At 43.3% G+C, this 18263-nt stretch overlaps 2 long non-coding RNA genes across 2 annotated transcripts; one reads left to right on the forward strand and one right to left on the reverse strand.

Annotated features, from left to right (window-relative positions):
• The first annotated feature begins 4335 nt into the window (after positions 1-4335).
• On the forward strand, positions 4336-6409 carry LOC147579778 (uncharacterized). Its single transcript, XR_015251807.1, has 3 exons — positions 4336-4490; positions 4815-4859; positions 5879-6409. It is a non-coding gene; the product is annotated as an uncharacterized LOC147579778 (long non-coding RNA).
• Positions 6410-11236: 4827 nt separating this feature from the next.
• On the reverse strand, positions 11237-13285 carry LOC147579779 (uncharacterized). Its single transcript, XR_015251806.1, has 2 exons — positions 12754-13285; positions 11237-11876 (listed from the first exon to the last, which is right to left on the reverse strand). It is a non-coding gene; the product is annotated as an uncharacterized LOC147579779 (long non-coding RNA).
• Positions 13286-18263: the final 4978 nt, after the last annotated feature.

Here is an 18263-nt window from a genome sequence, read left to right on the forward strand (position 1 = left end):
AGCTTGCCCAAGCCTCACAGTTGGTTATGAGCAGAGGTGCATGTGACCCTGGGTGGTCATATTCCAGAGCCCCTGACCTTTGCAGCTCCAGAACGATCAGCAAAAGCTTCGTGAATAACAACAATAAATTCACTCTTAACTTAGTACTCACTGTGTCTGCCACTGTTCTAAGTCTTTTGCAAAGACTTAGTCTTTTGCAAATTAACTCCTTTGCTATCGATATGTACTTATTCATAAATAATTTTTCCATCTTTATTGCCCCTTACTTGACATATGACTTTGTGTAAGTTCAAGATGTACAATGTGATGATTTGATACAAGTTACATTGCAAAATGATTACTGCAATAAGATGAGTTAACACATCTATCACTTGACGTAAGTACAATTTGTGTGTGTGTGTGTGTGTGTGTGTGTGTGTGTACATATGGGTGGTGAGAACATTTGAGATCTACTTTCTTAGCAACTTTTAGGCATATAATACAGCATTTTATTTTACTTATTTATTTATTTATTTTTAAATATATGAAATTTATTGTCAAATTGTTCTCAGTTTTTAAGAGTCTCTTATGCTTTGGCTCTCTCCCACTCTAACCTCTCTCTCTCTTTTTTTTTTCCTTCCCCTCCCCCATGGGTTCCTGTTAAGTTTCTCAGGATCCACATAAGAGTGAAAACATACGGTATCTGTCTTTCTCTGTATGGCTTATTTCACTTAGCATCACACTCTCCAGTTCCGTCCATGTTGCTACAAAGGGCCATATTTCATGCTTTCTCATTGCCACGTAGTACTCCATTGTGTATATAAACCACAATTTCTTTATCCATTCATCAGTTGTTGGACATTTAGGCTCTTTCCATAATTTGGCTACTGTTGAAAGTGCTGCTATAAACATTGGGGTACAAGTGCCCCTATGCATCGGCACTCCTGTATCCCTTGGGTAAATTCCTAGCAGTGCTACTGCTGGGTCATAGGGTAGATCTATTTTTAATTTTTTGAGGAACCTCCACACTGTTTTCTAGAGTGGCTGCACCAGTTTGCATTCCCACCAATGGTGCAAGAAGGTTCCTGTTTCTCCACATCCTCTCCAGCATCTATAGTCTCTGGATTTGTTCATTTTGGCCAATCTGACTGGTGTGAGGTGATATCTGTGTGTGGTTTTGATTTGTATAATACACTATTTTAAATACAATCATCATGCTGTATATTAAATCCTCAGAATTTATTCCTCTTATAACTGAAAGTTTTATCCTTTGGCCAATATCTCCCCATTTCCCTCACCCCTGACCCCTGGCAACCACCAATCTTCTCTTTGTTTCGAAGAGTTTGGCTTCTTTAGATTGCACATGTAAGTGAGGACATCCAGTATTTGTCTTTCTCTGACTTATTGTACTTAGCATAATTCCTCGGGGTCCATCTATGTTGTTGCAAATGGCAGGATTTCCTTCTGTCTTATGGCTAATATTCCATTGTGTGTGTGTGTGTGTGTGTGTGTGTGTGTGTATACACATATATACATATACGTATATATATAGTATGTATAATAGTGATTTCATTTCCTTCCACCCAGAAGTGGAGTTGCTGGGTCATATGGCATTTCTATTTTTAATTTTTTGAGGCACCTCCATACTGTTTTCTGTAGTGGCTGTACTAGTTTACATTCCCACCGGTAGTGCACCAGGGCTCCCTTTTTGCCGTATCCAGGCCAGTGCTTGTTATTTCTTGTCTTTTTGAAGATAGCCACTCTAACAGGTGTGAGGTCAGAGCTCTTTGTGGTTTTGATTTGTGATAAGTAATCGAATCATCACTGATGTTTACTGAGTGAACATATAGGTACTTTTAAAAAAAGTCTCTAATTTACTGGAGATAAGAAAACTGAGGCACTGAGCAGTTTAGGAAATTCTCCAAAGGTCATAGCTATTAAGGGGAAGGAGATATGACTTACAATTGCTGGGTGATCTGGGGAGTCCCTGGGCTCTGGGACCCTGACCCAGACAGATCTGAAGGAGTCACGGAAGGTTCTTGGTCTTGTCATAAGAATGAATTCAAGGTCAGATATGAGGCACAGTGGGCAAGCAACACAATCGGGAAAGCTTATTAAAGGGAAACGTATACTTGAGACATGGGGGAGGCAAGGGAGGGAGAGAGTGAGAGTCAGAGAGGGTGGGGGGAGAGAATGAGATACATCCTGGGGGGGGGTGGATTTCTATCTCTCATAAGCTGTTGTTAACTAGGGGCAAAATATTCATTACCTGAAGCAGGAAGCAGGCTTTCTGCTTTTTCTTCCTAATTTGGTCACCGCTTTTCTGTCGTGGCATCTGCCATCTTGGGCCTGTCTGGTTTGATCAGGCTTCTTGTAGAGAGCTGCCAGCACAGTTCTCTGACCTTCCAGTTAGCCAGCCATGACTTCCTCATTGTTGAGCTCCAGATATCCTGCTGGAACCTAACTAAGTGCCGACTCTAACACTACTTACTGTCTGTGCTCCTAACCACTGAGCAACACCAAATCCTACATGAACAAATCATGAAATTCATCTTCATGGGTATGGGGTGGGGGTGGGGGAAGGCATTTGTTGAAAAGAATCATTGCCGCATCTTTAAGGCAGTTTACAAGTAACCATTTGCTATAGTCAACTAATAAGCAACCAACTCAAGAACTTTTTTTATTCATTCATTGAAGCAGCTTTTTCACAACCTAAAAGTGACTGCATAGCAGTGCCTTGCTACTCAAAGTGTCGCTCTCAGACCAGGAGCATTAGCATCACCTAGAAACTCATTTTAAAAATTCACATTGGTTAACATACAGCGAGTCTTGGCTCTAGAAGTAAAACCCAGTGATTCATCCCTTACATATGACACTCTGTGATCATCCCAACAAGTGCCCTCCTTAATGCCCATAACCCATTTAGCCCACCCCCCACCCACCTCCCTCCAGCATCCCTCAGTTTTTTCTCTGTATTTAAGAGTCTCTTAAATATACATATATATATATATATATATATATATATATATATATATATATACCACATCTTCTTTATCCATTCATCAGTTGATGGACGTTTGGGCTCTTTCCATAGTTTGGTTATTGTTGATAGTACTATAAACTCCAGTGCTATAAACATTGGGATACATGTGCTCTGTTGAATCAGCATTTTTGTATCATTTGGATAAATTCTTAGTATAGCGCAATTGCTGTAGGGTAATTCTATTTTTAATTTCTTGAGGAACTTCCATACTGTTTTCCAGAGTGGCTGCACCAGTTTGCATTCCCACCAACCTGGGAACTTTTTTGAAAAGCAGACCCTCAGGCCCATCCAAGACTCATTGACCCAGAATTTGCATTTTAATAAGACCCCCAGTAGAGTCAGTGCAAATTGAAATCGGAGAAGGGCCCTTCTGGACCAAGGTTCTCAACTTTGGCTGCAAATCAGAATCACCTGGGGGACTGAGTGTGATTTAATTGGCTTGGGGGGTGTGGCCTCAGCAAGGGGATTTTTAAAAGCCCCAGGTGATGCTAATGTGCAGTCAAGGTTAAGAACTTGGGGACTAGTGCAATGGTTCTTAATACTGGCTGCACATTAGGTTCATCTGAAATTTTAAAAATAAATCTCTGGGGTTGACATTTTTAAAAAGCCCCTAGTGATTCCAATGGGCAGCCAAGGTTTAGAACAAGTATAGGAGACCAAACTTCAGTTTTTTGGCCTTGCAATTATTCATTTAACAGTTATTTATAGCACTTAAAAAAATTTTTTTTTTCAACATTTATTTATTTTTGGGACAGAGAGAGACAGAGCATGAACGGGGGAGGGGCAGAGAGAGAGGGAGACACAGAATCGGAAACAGGCTCCAGGCTCTGAGCCATCAGCCCAAAGCCTGACACGGGGCTCGAACTCACGGACTGCGAGATCGTGACCTGGCTGAAGTCGGACGCTTAACCGACTGCGCCACCCAGGCGCCCCAGCACTTTTTAATAATACAGGCAGGGAGGTGGGTATGAGGGCTATGCAACAGTAACCAGACACAGTCCCTGAGCTCAGGGAGTGAGGTGGGCAAGTTACTTCTCTCTGAGTCTCAGTTCTCTCATCTGAGGGAGTGGTATAGTGATCAGGGGACTGTCTCTATCACTTTCTCATCTTTGGCATAAATTCCTGTCCACACACCTAGCTGACTTCAGGCTTCTAGAGAGGCCAACGCTGATTGGATGAGGGTGAACACCTGATCGAGAAGTGGCCAATCCACGAGCTGACCAAAAGCCTAGCACTTGTGCTGTTAGCAAAGTAATGGTTTGTTTGCTGTGTTCTTGGACCAGAAAATACTGTTTCCTAGAACTAGAATTAGGACTGAGAAAATAAACAAAGTTTGTGAGAATTTGTTTGCTCCCCAGGGAGCTGACCTTTCTGAAAGAGCCTTTCCCAGGATGCCTCGCAGGAAGGTGTAGCACCTGTGAGTAGCCAGCCTGGAGCTACCTGGAGGACTGGATTTGGGCGTGAATGAGTAAGGATGCACTGTGCCTTGCTGGTCTTTTTCTTGTTGTTTTCATAGACTCCCAGTAGCTATGTATTGGAAAGATGATTGGCCTTCACTCTAAAACAACATGCTGGTAAACATATATTGTCTACTCAGGGTCTCACATGGTATTGGGGATGTTTAATTCCCTTTGGCTTTGCCCAGAAAATGGGATTTTCCACTCATTCCGAGGAAACTGGTGCCAAGGAGGCATCTGCTCAAGTTCACCTGGTAAATCCAAGTCTGCCTGATATCACAGCTGTGCTGTTTCCATGATGTTTGATTTGTCCTTCGTTCTCATGCTTTCTACAGATGTTGCTCAGGAGGAGTTCCTCAGGCCTTCTTTTTCTTGATAAGGTAAGTTTTTGGAAAAGTAAGAATGTGTGCATCATCGTTATGACTTAAGAGATTCCTCTGGGGTATGTTTACCTATTACTCTGCAAATTTTTCTAGAAAAATGAATTACCTTAAAGTTACATGAAATTAGGATCAGTTTTTGCCCATGTAAAATTTTTTCTTAGTCTTCTCATTTTTTCCCCTCATAATGATATCATATGTAGGGATCGGAGCCCGCCTGTGTGATTTGAGGAATAGTAGAGGTTGATCACTTAATGGATTGCCATAATTCCTGGACAGTTTAATCAAGGCATTCTATATCTCTGTTAATGCTGATGTATTGCATTGAAGGTGCATCTGTGTCATAGTTAAATTAATTTATTGGGCAGGGTTACCAGCTAATCATTGAGAGAATGGATTACTAGACAGATGAGTTTCAATTAAATAGAGATATGCTATCCAAAATGGTAGCCATGGCCACATATGACAGTCAAGCACTTGAAATATGGATAATTTGAATTGAGATGTGCTATAGTTGTAAATCACACATTGGATCTTTATAACAACAACAACACACAAGAATGTGAAATATTTCATTAAATGTTTTTGTATTGATTGCATGTTGAAGTGACAAAGTTTTGGATATGCTAAGTTGAATAGAGATATTATTAAAAACTGATTATACCTGTTTCTTTTTACTTCAACGTGGCTATTATAAAATTTCAAATTATGTGTGGTTCACATTTGGGCTTGCGTTATGTTTCTATTGGGCTATGCTATACTAAATATGGAGAGTGGCCAGCCCTTGAAGAACTGATGTTTATGAAGGGGAGCATGGTATAACCCAGTAAGGGAGTAGGGAAGCAAAAAAAAAAAACTGTAACAAAGAAGTGTTAGAAATTTGTCCTTTTTCACATTTTGCTACGAGTACAACTTAGTCCAAGAGACAAAAGGTAACTTACCTCGCCCAAGCTACCACTGTTGCAAATGCAACCTGGTAGTGGGATATATGCCTATGTATTTTCCCTCTATATCTGCAGTAATGGTAACTCAGCCACCAGCAGAATCTAGCTGACACCCAGTTGATGGTTGACCAGAAATCCCATACCTTTCTGCCGGCCGCCATGGTACCCTGGAGCTGAAAATGGGTGTTGAGAACACAGTCTCTCAGGAGGCTCTGAGAAGGGCTTGAGTGAAATGGGTTTGCTGTGATGTGACAGATGGGCTCTGAGCGGCTGAGTCAAGACTGGGAAGCTCAGGCCTACCTGATACTGGTACATCTGGATCTGCCCTTGAGGTCAGGCTTAGTGATGGCCTGGTCGTGATAGGCCTGCTTGGAATGGGTTTAAATATTGGCTCTGGGGTGCCTGGGTGGCTCAGCTGGTTAAGCGTCTGACTCTTGGTCTTGGCTCAGGTGGTGATCTCATGGTTTGTGGGATCAAGCTCCGCCTTGGACTCTGTGTTGACAGCATGGAGCCTGCTTGGGATTCTCTGTTTCCCTTTCTCTCTTCCCCTCCCCCACTTGTGTTCTCCCTCTCTCTCTTTCTCTCAAAATGAATAAATAAACATTAAAAAAATAAATATTGGTTCCAATTTCTTGCATGTTCCCTGTAGTCTTCAGAACTGCCTCTTAGGGTTGATCTGGATGGAGTCAGAAAACCCCACAGTGAATCTATATATACCCTAGTCTCTGCAGTTCGCGATATGCTTGGCTGATTTTCAACAGGGTGACAGAAGCCTCATTATGCTCGGTTCTATCAGCAAGGTGCCATGTACTCTCACAAGTATGAAGTTAGATTATTAACATACAGATATTCTCTCCAAGGAGATAAAATGTACTGAAATTTGCTCCTGTAGTATAAAGATGAGCCAACTGTTATTTGTACCAACCTATGACAAATTTTTAAAAAATTTTAGATGGGCTTCTCAGTCTCCAACTTTTTTGTTTCAGTTGGGTAAAGCAAGGACCATCTTACCAGCACAGTATAAATTTACTTGCTACTAGTTTCAGTTATCTATTGCTGTGTAACAAAGTACCCCCCAAAGCATAGTGGCTTAAAACAATAGCCATTTCATTTCTTAGGATTCTGTGCACCAGGAATTTCGTGAGGTCATAGCAAGAACAGCTTGTCTCCATTCCTTGGTCAGTTGAGATGGGTCAAAAGGGGCTGGCCAGGATGTCTTGACTACAGCCATATGACTGGAGCCACAGTTCTTGCTTTCAGCTGGATTTAATGGTTTTCTTCAACACAGTCTCTCCAAGTGACTAGCTCAGACTTCCTTACAGTATGGTGGTCTCAAAGCAGTTGAACTTATTACATAAGTGGCTGGCTTAACCCAAGCAAAAACGGAAGCTATCAGGCCTCTTGATGTTTATTCCCCTATAAAGAGAGAAATGATCCTTGACATTCGGGAGCTGACCAGGCACTATCAGCTAAACCTAGGTGTTGCTAGGAGCTGTCCTGCACCACCTGGTGGACTGTGCTTTTTTTTTTCTTCCCCATTAAATATAAACATTTTCACTGAAGACTGAGATCAGTCAAAGTCATTCTGTACCCAAGATGGAGCAAGACAAAGAAAAAAGTCCGCTCCGTAGTCATGTCCAAAGGCAGACAAAAACAAGAACACTGTGGCTTATATGAGCGACTGCTGCTTCTTTACTAGTTATAACATAAACTTTATTCCATTCTTTCTGCCTTCTAGATAAAAATGATGAAGATACCCAGTCATATAATTACCCCTGCTTCCTGACAGCATCCATTCCAGGGCGAAGTCCCACTTCCTGGAACTCTGTTTAAAATCACCTACCACAGACCCAGTCTCTACAATAAGGCCATTCTAACACCCTCTTGTTGAGACACTCCATGGCTCCCCCTGGCGTGCATTCTCTCTCATTGCAGCCAGTCAAAAAACCCAATTTCATTGGACGGCAGGTTTTACTCCTCCTGGTAGTCTTTGGCTAGCACTCCCATCGGGTACAATGTCCCTTCCATTGCATTATATTGGTTAAGGCAAGTCACAAAGCCGCCTCAATTCAAGGAGAGGGGAAACAGACTCCTCCTTCTTGTGGGTGGAGCAACGGGGGATACAAGGGACTGTGAGGCCATCTTTGGCAACAGAACTGATCACGTTCATTCATACTTTACAGAGAGCAGCTGAATCTTGAAAAATGTATGTGGGACAGTGGCATTGCCACCTGCTTGAGCCATATTCGGTGACGAGGACTTGTTCAGCTAATAGAAGGATTCAGCCTCTCTTTACACTTTCAAAATATGACCTTCCTTCAGTGTTTTTGTTTTTGAAATAAGGGACGCTGCCTCCCATCTTTTCCTTCATCCAACATGCTCCGCCCCCCACTGACCTTCGACAGCAACTTCTTGTTCTGGGGCAACTGTTTCCCTGCTGGTCACCTTCTGGAACCCTGGGACAAACGCCTTCGTTGGTTGTGTTGCTGTTATCCCCACTGTGCCTTGGAGAATTGGTGGGACCAAGGCTGCTTTCCTTCCACAGCTCTGCCTGTCCCTCCCAGGCACCACCAGCTACAAGGTTGGTGTATGAAAGGGACTTCAGCAATGGTGACGTGTAGCACAGAGGGAAGGCTGTCAGCAGTGTGTGGCAGCTCGGCACCCATGTGGCCCTGGGGAGGGTCATCATCGTTCACCTCTCTCTCCTGCCCTCCTCCCCCAGTGGGAGAATGGACGCTTTCTGATAATTTCCCTTGTCGCCCCCTTTAGTCTACGTACATACAGCAATCATACGTCATGAATCACCCCAGGGTGAACTATGATAATCTGCTTGTGTAAGACTGTGGGTGTTTTTCTCTTCTTTTTGCTCATCTGTATTTTTCTACAATACAATATTGTTTTTGTAATATGACAAAAAAACCCAAACAAAACCAAGTCTCTTTTTAATTACAAACAAAAGAAGGGGATCTAAACAGAGAACCCTAATGATTCAGGTGTTTGGAACGACTTTCCCCAGGAGTCTGAAATTTCTCATTACTTTGTGTTTAACCTTGCCAGCGAGTGTTTAGAATGCAGTATGGAAGGAGACAGTGCATTTTTTAATGTAAATGCTTAATGACTTTTTCAATACTTTTCGGACACGTGGTCAGAGAGCAAGTCCTAATAAAGACATGAGGTGTTGCCCGACTTAGTAATCAATGTAGTTAGTGAGCAACTTGAGGAAGAAAAGAGGTGACTGTGTTGGCTGCCAGCAATGGCAGAGATAATACTCTGGAGACTCAGAAAACGGCATCGTAGGAGTTGTCCGTGGAGGCAAGATAAAAATGAGGTCATCTTATAATAAGATCCTGCAGAGACTTCACCGTGGACAGAGTTCTATAAAGCCCCAACTCAAAACAAATTCTCCTGGAGACGAGAGATGTCCTGCTTCTACTGCTGAATGCCTTTTCCTGGCACATGGTCATTGAACTTCAGGGTGATGAAATGAGAACACAAGAGCGATTAGTACACATTCTGTCAGCACAATAAAAAGAGGCATCATGACGGTTTCCTCTCAAGTACCTTGCTTTTTACTCACTTTGTCACTCATTTGCTTTTTCACTTGCAGGTAATGAGGTGGAATGAAGGGGGTAAAGGCTAAGGATGGAGGTTTCCTAGTTTAGGAACTCACATAGGCACCTACCACGTGCCTCGTCCTGGGCTATATGCTTTCCCATCGCTGGGAAAGACTTACGACAGCAATAATAACAACAACCATTTTTGATGCCTGTTGTGTGCCAATGTTGTGCTGTGTCCATTAGGATATTCAGGCCTTAAAACAACTCTGGGAGGTTCGGGCCAGTCCTATTACCTCTTCTTTTCTAGATACAGTGACTGACACTCAGGAAGTAATTTACCCAAGGCCGCATAGCTAGTATGAACCCATTCTAGGACTTTAAACACAGCATTAGGGTCTCTTTACCCTCAGTCTTGGGGTATTTCCATTAACTTCATTGTGGTATCTCCTTGATTTGGATTATTAAACGTGCTTTGTTGTTGTTGTTGTTTTTGTTTTGCTCTGAGCAAGTGATATTTGCTGTTTTCATTTTGATTTTCTACTTGGGAGCCAATCTTTTCCTGGTGCGAATGGGTAAACAGATTACAGTGATTACAACAAAATCCTCCTATAATGCTCTTAAGTTTTCCCTCATCCTACACTGATCTATTAAATATCTAGCCTCATGCAAACCTAGGCAGTGATTCTGTCTCATAGTGTTTTACTACTTATTGAATTTTCTCTTCTTGATCCTTGGGGCCCATGTTGTAAAGGAGCATCCACAGCAATCCGTTAGTGGGAACAAAACCCCTGAAGGTATGAAGGGCCACGCCATTTGGTATTGGTCTGACATTTTTTTTTTTTCCCCTGGAATTCTCTTCCATGAATGATGCAGTTTGAAACAAATTCCCTCATAGTGAGATATCTAGGGAAGCTCAGAGGAGAGCAAAAAAATGATGAAATGTTTTCAAAATAAGACCCTGGAGGAAGAGGTAAGAAACCAAACATGTTCAGCCTTGTGTCAAGAAGACGTAGGGGAGAAATAACTATAAACGTGCATGCTGATGTAGCGGACAAAGTAAAAGGCAATTTGCCTCGTTACAAAGGAGGGCAAAAGAACTAGGAAGGGGGCTAAGTTATGGTAAGGAAATTTTAGTTTGAAATATGATATTCACGCATACTGAGGTAGCTTACTGAAGATTCTATTTCTACCCATTATCACTACTGGCGGTTTCCAATGTATTTACCCCATATACGCACACTTTTGTATCAGGTTGACTGTGGCAGCACATAATGACTGGCGGTGGGATGCAGGGAAGGGGATTCTTGTGTAAATGGACAACTGTGGTCTTGTCTTGTACCCAGCTTGAACAACTGAGCAAGGGTCAGTGTTTGACTGGTTTGTAACTCCTATTTTATGGCTATAGGGCCATTTTCATCTATTTGGAAATTTATTGTGCTTCTGGCATCATCATCATCATCATGATCATAATCATAAACATTTACTGAACGCTTCTGCAAGTCAGGCGTTGTGCCAATGAGTGCCTCCCTTGCATTTATTCATTTGCTTCTCACGATATGCCTGCGAGGTAGGAGTTATTGTTACTCGACACACCCCTGGCACTGGTTTCCTCACCTGAGAAGTGTGTTTCATAGTCATGGTGCAGCTGAGGGCATGAGGAGTACAGTAAAGCCTTGGATTGTGAGTAACTTGCTCCGCGAGCGTGCCAAAGACGAGCAAACCTTTCTAACACATTTTCACTTGATAAATGAGTGATGTCTTGCAGTACGAGTAGTACGTGACGCAGGACGTCCCGTGATCACCACTGAGCCAATGGTTCTTGAAATTCTCTTTGATACACGAGTGCTTTGGATGACAAACATGTTTCTGGAATGAATTATGCTCGCAAACCAAGATTTTACTGCATTTAGCAAATAAAAGCCAGGTGTGCTATGTATCTTACAATGCGTGGGGCGGTTTCTTGAAGTTGGCCAGCTCAGAATGCCGACAGAATAGCTCTACAGACCATGTGAGCTCTAAAGAAGTCCCCAAGTTTCTGAGAAGCCTCTCAGCGCAGCTTTAAGGGGGCGTGGGCTCTTTCCTTATGATGGGGCATTCGGACTCTTATACCAATGGCAATAACTAAAGTGTACAAGCAGTAGAGGGTGATTATTGAGGCTTAAGGGGTCTGGGTTTTATCTATGGTGTCCAGTGATTCTTGGTCCCGACAGACCTCAAGAATCTTCTGGAAAGCTTTGAAATATACAGATTCCCTGGGCACCAGCCCTGGAGATTCTGACTCAGTAGGTCTGAGGTGGATAGATAGCTCAGGAACCTTTTTGTTGTCGCTATTCTACGAGGGATTCTAATGATCAGCCACTGGCCCCACTGCCCTGCTTCAGTCCATCCGCTTGCACATGGGGCTGTGAGTGCTCGGGGTTGCAGAGCTGGGCTTAGCACCCAGGTGTCCTGCTTCCTTCTCTCCCACTGCAAGACTCTGCTCCTTGCTTGCTGCTGCTGCTTTGTGTTGGGCCTTCCTAAGGGAAGAAAAAGAGAAAGCGAGAAAAGGACATCCTGAATTTCTAAGATACACCAATGGTTGCATGTAATTCCTCCTCCCCCCATGGCCTCCACTGGGGGTTGGCTGTGCCTTTAGATTGCAGGCCATTATGTTTTATGATGATTAGTGCAGGTCCAAGATTGATCATGAGCACAGGTGGGAGTTTGCACCCACCCAGATAATTAGGGAAGCTCTCTAAATAAAAGCTGTAGCTCGAATACTTAATTACTAGGTGGGCTTGTGACTGTCAGGGAGTAAAGAGTTTACTTTTTAAGGGGTTGAGATGATGTCGGGAAGAAGAGTCAAAGGAGCCCTTTCAGCCAGGAAGTCAAACTGATGTCCCATTGGGAGAAGCCCAGAAGAAGTTGTTTTTGATTTTACCCAGCACCTTCCGAGCTCCAGAGTGGCTGAGGGAGGAGCCCTGGTTGTATGAGTCTGTTTGTATAGAGGTGTGTTTGTGTGTGACAACTTGGGGGAAGAGTTCACCTCATTTTAGAAATAAGGAAACAGAAACCCAGCAAGAGGTTAGACAACCTGCTTGGGTCCAGGGGCAGCGCTGGGATTTGAACTACAGCTGTCTGACTGCCACGCCTGAACTCAGACCTGCCGCGCTCCCTGGCCACACACAGGGAAGGTTGTGTTGAGCCAGGGCAGCCAGAAAGAGCCCATCCAGGGGTCAGAACCCTCATGCTAACCTGAAGGTCGTTTTCCCAGCCCCAGGCTTAGAACTCCATTTTCCGTTTTCATTCTCCTGGCTTAAATTCTGGCCTGCGTCTGTCTGCTTCCGGAATTGTACCCACCTGCTCACCCTCCCCACGTCCCATACCCAGCTTAGCAGGGGTTCTGGTGCTCACCCCAGCATGCGCGTGGGCCCGGTACCTCATCTGCAGCTTCTAGTCTGGCTTCAGCAAGGCAAGTAGGAGCTGCCGCCCAGGGTTTCCGCGCCTCCAGATTTGCCTTCTCTTGTACGTGCACCTGTTCCGGAGCGGCGCTCTCGGAGGGGATGGCGTGTGGGTGGGAGACATGACCGAACGGACACATGTTTGCCTCTGAGTCCCAAAGACCTTGGGCCTAAGGGAAACCAGTAGCAAAGTGAGATGCCCAGCTTCCCAGTTCCGAGCCTGGGCTGAGGGGAGATGGAGGGAAAGGAAGGGCTGAGTTGGCAGCTGGGGCCGGGGGTGGCTTACATAAACCCCAGTTAGGTTTGGAGGAGTTAGGATAGAGTCAAGTCCTCTAGTGCGGGGTCCACATTTCTAGCAGAGATTCAGGAGGTGTCAGTCCCCAGGACAGAGGTGACTGTGCTGGATGTCCACGAGGCGGACTGATCCCACCAAGCCCAGCGTGGCAGGGCACCCGCAGGGTCATCCTCCCTCACCGAAGAGTAAGGTGCCAGAGGCAGAGGGTCCTAGCCTCACAAAGGTCCCCAGATGCCAGCGTGACCTCAGAGCATCACGCTTCCAGGAGAAGGCAGGGGATATGGGAGATAGCGGGACCCAAACAGGCCTCGAAGTCAGGAAGAAGGGCTGATGCTGCATTGAGCAGTGCAGACTGAGGACAGGTGTAGACCGAGGACGGGTGTAGACTGAGGATAGGAGCCTAGTTGGAGACGGGGGAGGGGGGGGCATGTCCTGACGCCGGTGTGGGCAGGGCATGAATGAGGTCCAGTCAGCCTCTTGTAGAATTTGCAACAATACCCTGGCCCTGCATAACCCCCCCTGAAACATAGCCACGACGCTGGGGGGACGAAGGGAAGGGAAATCCGGATCACGGGTTGAATGAGATTTCCTGCTAAAGCAATTAAGAGGATTCAAAAAAGTTACAGTTATGCTTTTTTTTTTTTTTTTCCCCCAAACATGAGATTCTGAAGGGACAAGCCTTGCACTTTCATTGTTCTCGGGCTTTCTGCAGCCCCTGGAGCCCTTCTCCGACTTCTGGGGCTGGGGAAGCAGAGAGACGGGTTCTCTGGATTCACATCCACCACCTTCCTCTCCTCCAGCCGCTTTGAGTGCTTCCCTGCCCCCAGGCAGATTGCCGCCTCTGACAGCCCAACTTCCTCCTTTCGTGGGCCCCTAGGATTTAATCTCTGCGGGTTTAGCGTTAGTTTTGTCACTCCGATTTATCTGGTGGGATCACAGCCTGCTGCTGCTCCCTGAAAGGTACACAAGCTACGGGTCTATTAGGAGACGGAGGAGAGAGCAGTGACCTGACTGCTTCCGTCTGTACAGCCGAGCAGCTTAGCATTTGACTGATAGGTGTGTAAACAAGAAAATACCGTGGCTGGATCCCCATGCTTCTGAGGAGTCCGATGACACACAAGATGCTGTGCTGTCAGTTGTATAAGTTCAGTTAAATTAATTGGTATCAATTCAATTTTTAATTAATTAACTAATTAATGATTCAAATCTGTGGAGGACCCATCGTGTGCTGGGTTCTGTAACACTAATGCCCTAGAATCATCTATCTATCTATCTATCTATCTATCTATCTATATTCTATCAGAGGAAGTTTCTGGAAGCAGCTCTCCAGATCGGCTTTGTATTTAGATTCTGACTTGTGCCTATTTCTCTCCAATTCAACCATATGAATCTGCGATATAGGAATCTAGTAGTTTACTTCCCCTGGTAGCTTTCAAGCCCGCCTTTAAAATGTATTAACAATTGCTATTGTTTGTTAACACTAATCTGTGCATATTCTGAATGTGGCACTTCCCTTATATCATTTCATATACACCTCCTAAAAAACTGTTAAGGAGGAATGATCATTTCAGGAATACCCAGTAAGAAAGTGATTCTCAGAGAGGTTACTGTGCCCAAGGTGGCACAGGACGTAAGTGACAGCCAGGACTTGAACTTTGGCCTGCTTTACTCCGTGTCCTAAGCTGTACTGAAATGTACTGAGTCCTTACTCTGTGTCTGGCACTGTACCAAGAGATCCGACTCCCATAATCTCCTTGCTCCTCAGAACAGCCCTATGAGGTGGCTCGCATTTTACAGATGGAGGAACTGAGGCTCAGAGGTGATAACTTGCCTGTTGCTAGAAAGTAGTAGACTTTGAAACTTGTTCTTTCTGATTTCAGTACCACCTATGTTATATCTACAAGTGTACATGTAATTAATTATATCCAAGTGGAAGGGAAAGAAATTAACATTTATTGAATGTCTTTTTTTGTATGAGGGCATATATTACTTTTTTCTAAAACAGCTCTAGTAGGTGGAAATTATCCCCACTTACTGATAGAGCAGGCTCTCTGGGCAGGTGGATTTTTAACTCACTGTCATAGAGCAAGTTAAGTGTGAACTTGATACTTTATCTGGTCTATTTTTTCCCATAACATCATTTTGCTTCCCAAAGAAATAAAAACCCACTTATAAAAAATCATTTTATGCATTAATTAGTTTTAATTCCTGAAGGACTAGCAAAGAAAAACATCTATGACTAGCACTAGGGGTCAATTCACTTAACTCATTGAACTCATTGAATGGTTGGTGCTTCCCACTGTTTCTTTTTTTTTTTTTTTAACATTTATTTATTTTTGAGAGACAGAGCATGAAAGGGGGAGGGCTAGAGAGAGAAGGAGATACAGAATCCGAAGCAGGCTCCAGGCTGAGCTGTCAGCACAGCTTGAACCCACAAACATCGAGATAATGACCTGAGCTGACCCACCCAGGGTCAGCTTAACTGACTGACCCACCCAGGCACCCCTCCCCACTGTGTTTCTAAGCATCTTTTAATTCACAAACATGAGTGAGTTGTGACACTTATAATTCTTGTTAGGTTTACTTAAATAAGTGAGCATCTTTTTGTGTGTCTATTCGCCATCTGGAGGTCTTCTTTGGAAAAGTGTCTATTCATGTCTTCTGCCCATTTCTTAACTGGTTTGTTTGTTTTTTGGGTGTTGAGTTTGATAAGTTCTTTCTTTATAGATTTTGGATACTAACCCTTTATCAGAGATGTTGTTTGTAAATTCTCCCATTCCATAAGCTGCCTTTTAGCTTTGTTGATTTTTTCCTTTGCTTTGCAGATGTTTATCTTGATGAAGTCCCAATAACTCATGTTTGCCTTTGTTTCCCTTGCCTCTGGTGATGTGTCTAGTAAGAAGTTGCTCTGGCCGAGGTCGAAGAGGTTGCTGCCTATGTCTCTTCTAGGGTTTTGATGGTTTCCTGTCTCACATGTGGGTCTTTTAGCCATTTTGAATTTATTTTTGTGTATGGTGTAAAAGAATGGTCCAGTTTCATTCTTCTGGAAATACAAATCAAAACCACAATGAGATACCACCTCACACCTGTCAGATGGCTAAAATTAATAACACAAGAAACAACAGGTGTTGGCGAGGATGAGGAGAAAGGAGGACCCTCTTACACTGTTGGTGGGAATGCAAACTGGTGCAGCCACTCTGGAAAATAGTATGGAGGTTCCTCAGAAAACTAAAAATAGAACTACCCGATGACCCAACAATTGCATTATTAAGTATTTTTTCAAAGGATACCAAAATACAGATTAAAAGGGGTACACGCACCCAAATGTTTATAGCAGCATTATCAACAATAACCAAACTATGGGAGAGCTCAAATGTCCATCAATTGATGAATGGATAAAGAAGATATATATATATATATATATATATATATATATATACACACACACACACACACACACACACACACACACACACACATACACACACACATATATGTGTATATACATATACACATATACATATACATGTATACATACACATATATACATATGGGATATTACTCAGACATCAAAAAGAATGAAATCTTGACATTTGCAATGATGTGGATGGACATAGAAGGTATTATGCTAAGTGAAATAAGTCAATCAGAGAAAGACAAATACCATACGATTTCCAGTCATATGTGGAAGTTAAGAAACAAAATAGATGAATATCTGGGAAGGGGTGGGTAAAGAGGACAGATGGAAGCAAACCACAAGAGATTCTTAACATGAGAGAACAAACTGAGGGTTGATGGAGGGAGGTGGGTAGAGGGTTGGGCTAAATGGGTGATGAGCATTAAGGAGGGCACTTGTTGTGATGAGCATTGTTGTATGTAGGTGTTGTATGTAAGTGATGAATCATTGAATTCTACTCCTGAAACCAATATTGCGCTGTATGTTAACTGACTAAAATTTAAATTTAAAAATAACAAACAAAATTGGGTGCCTGGGTGGCTCAGTCGGTTGAGCGTCTGACTTCAGCTCAGGTCATGATCTCACAGTCTGCAAGTTTAAGCCCCGCATTGGGCTCTGTGCTGACAGCTCAGAGTCTGAAGCCTGCTTCAGATTCTGTGTCTCCCTCTCTCTCTCTGCCCCCAACCCACTCACATTCTGTCTCTGTCTCTCTCAAAAATAAATAAACATTAAAAATAACAAACCTAAAAAAGAAATACTGAAAAGAGAAAAAATAAAGAAGTGATTTTTATGGTGGAAGCCATGGAGATAGATTGTCTCTTGTATGCAGGACATATCCTACTGCCCGTGGCTTGAAAAATGCTGTCTGTGGGCTTATCATGTGCCTAAAGAGATAGTGACAATGATTTTTACGATAGGAGCACCGTTGTAACTTATGAGGAAACAGACAATAAGGGACTGCCCCTGTGGTAAAAATAAGTCATGGCTAAAAATGAAAGAGCTAATCCAGGCAAGGTGATGAGAAAGATAGAAAGTATGGAAACTGTCCTATTGGGACAGATAGCACCAGACTCAAACACAGGGGTCAGGAGCCAGAACTTCACATGTGTATTGTGTGTCTGAAGAACACTGCCCAGCAACTTCTCATAATCCCTCTGTCGGAGTCATCTCTCCAACTAAAAATTGGGATGCAGGGGCACCTGGGTGGCTCAGTTGGCTAAGCATCCAATTTCAGCTCAGGCCATGATCTCACAGTTCGTGAGTTCGAGCCCTGCATTGGGCTGCGTGCTGCCAGCGTAGATCCGGCTTCCGATTCTTCCCTTCTCTGCTCCTCCCCCGCGCTCACACATGAGCCCTCTATCTCTCTCTCAAACATAAACATTTAAAATAAATAAATAAAAATTGGTATGCAAATTTTGCCGTTATAGTGTTGAAGGCTAGAATGTCTAGCAGAATGTTAGGAATCATGAGTAAGTCCCTGAGAATCTAGGAGCCCAAGGGAAATTTAGGAAAGTCACAATTTTTTTTTAAAACCTGCCAAGATCCTATTTAAAAAAATTATGCCTTGTGATGCAGAGAAACAAAAGCCTAAAAAAAAAATTAGATTGTTCTATTTAGTTTCCTTTTTTTTTTTTTAAAGGAAAAGCTTGTAGTTAGTGACTTTAATCAAATACATTCTTTTTATTTGTTGCTTTCTTTTATTGGATTCTGG

Source organism: Puma concolor, chromosome B3 (genome assembly GCF_028749965.1).
Source record: "Puma concolor isolate L17-30 chromosome B3, mPumCon1.1.hap2, whole genome shotgun sequence".
NCBI lineage: Eukaryota > Metazoa > Chordata > Mammalia > Carnivora > Felidae > Puma > Puma concolor.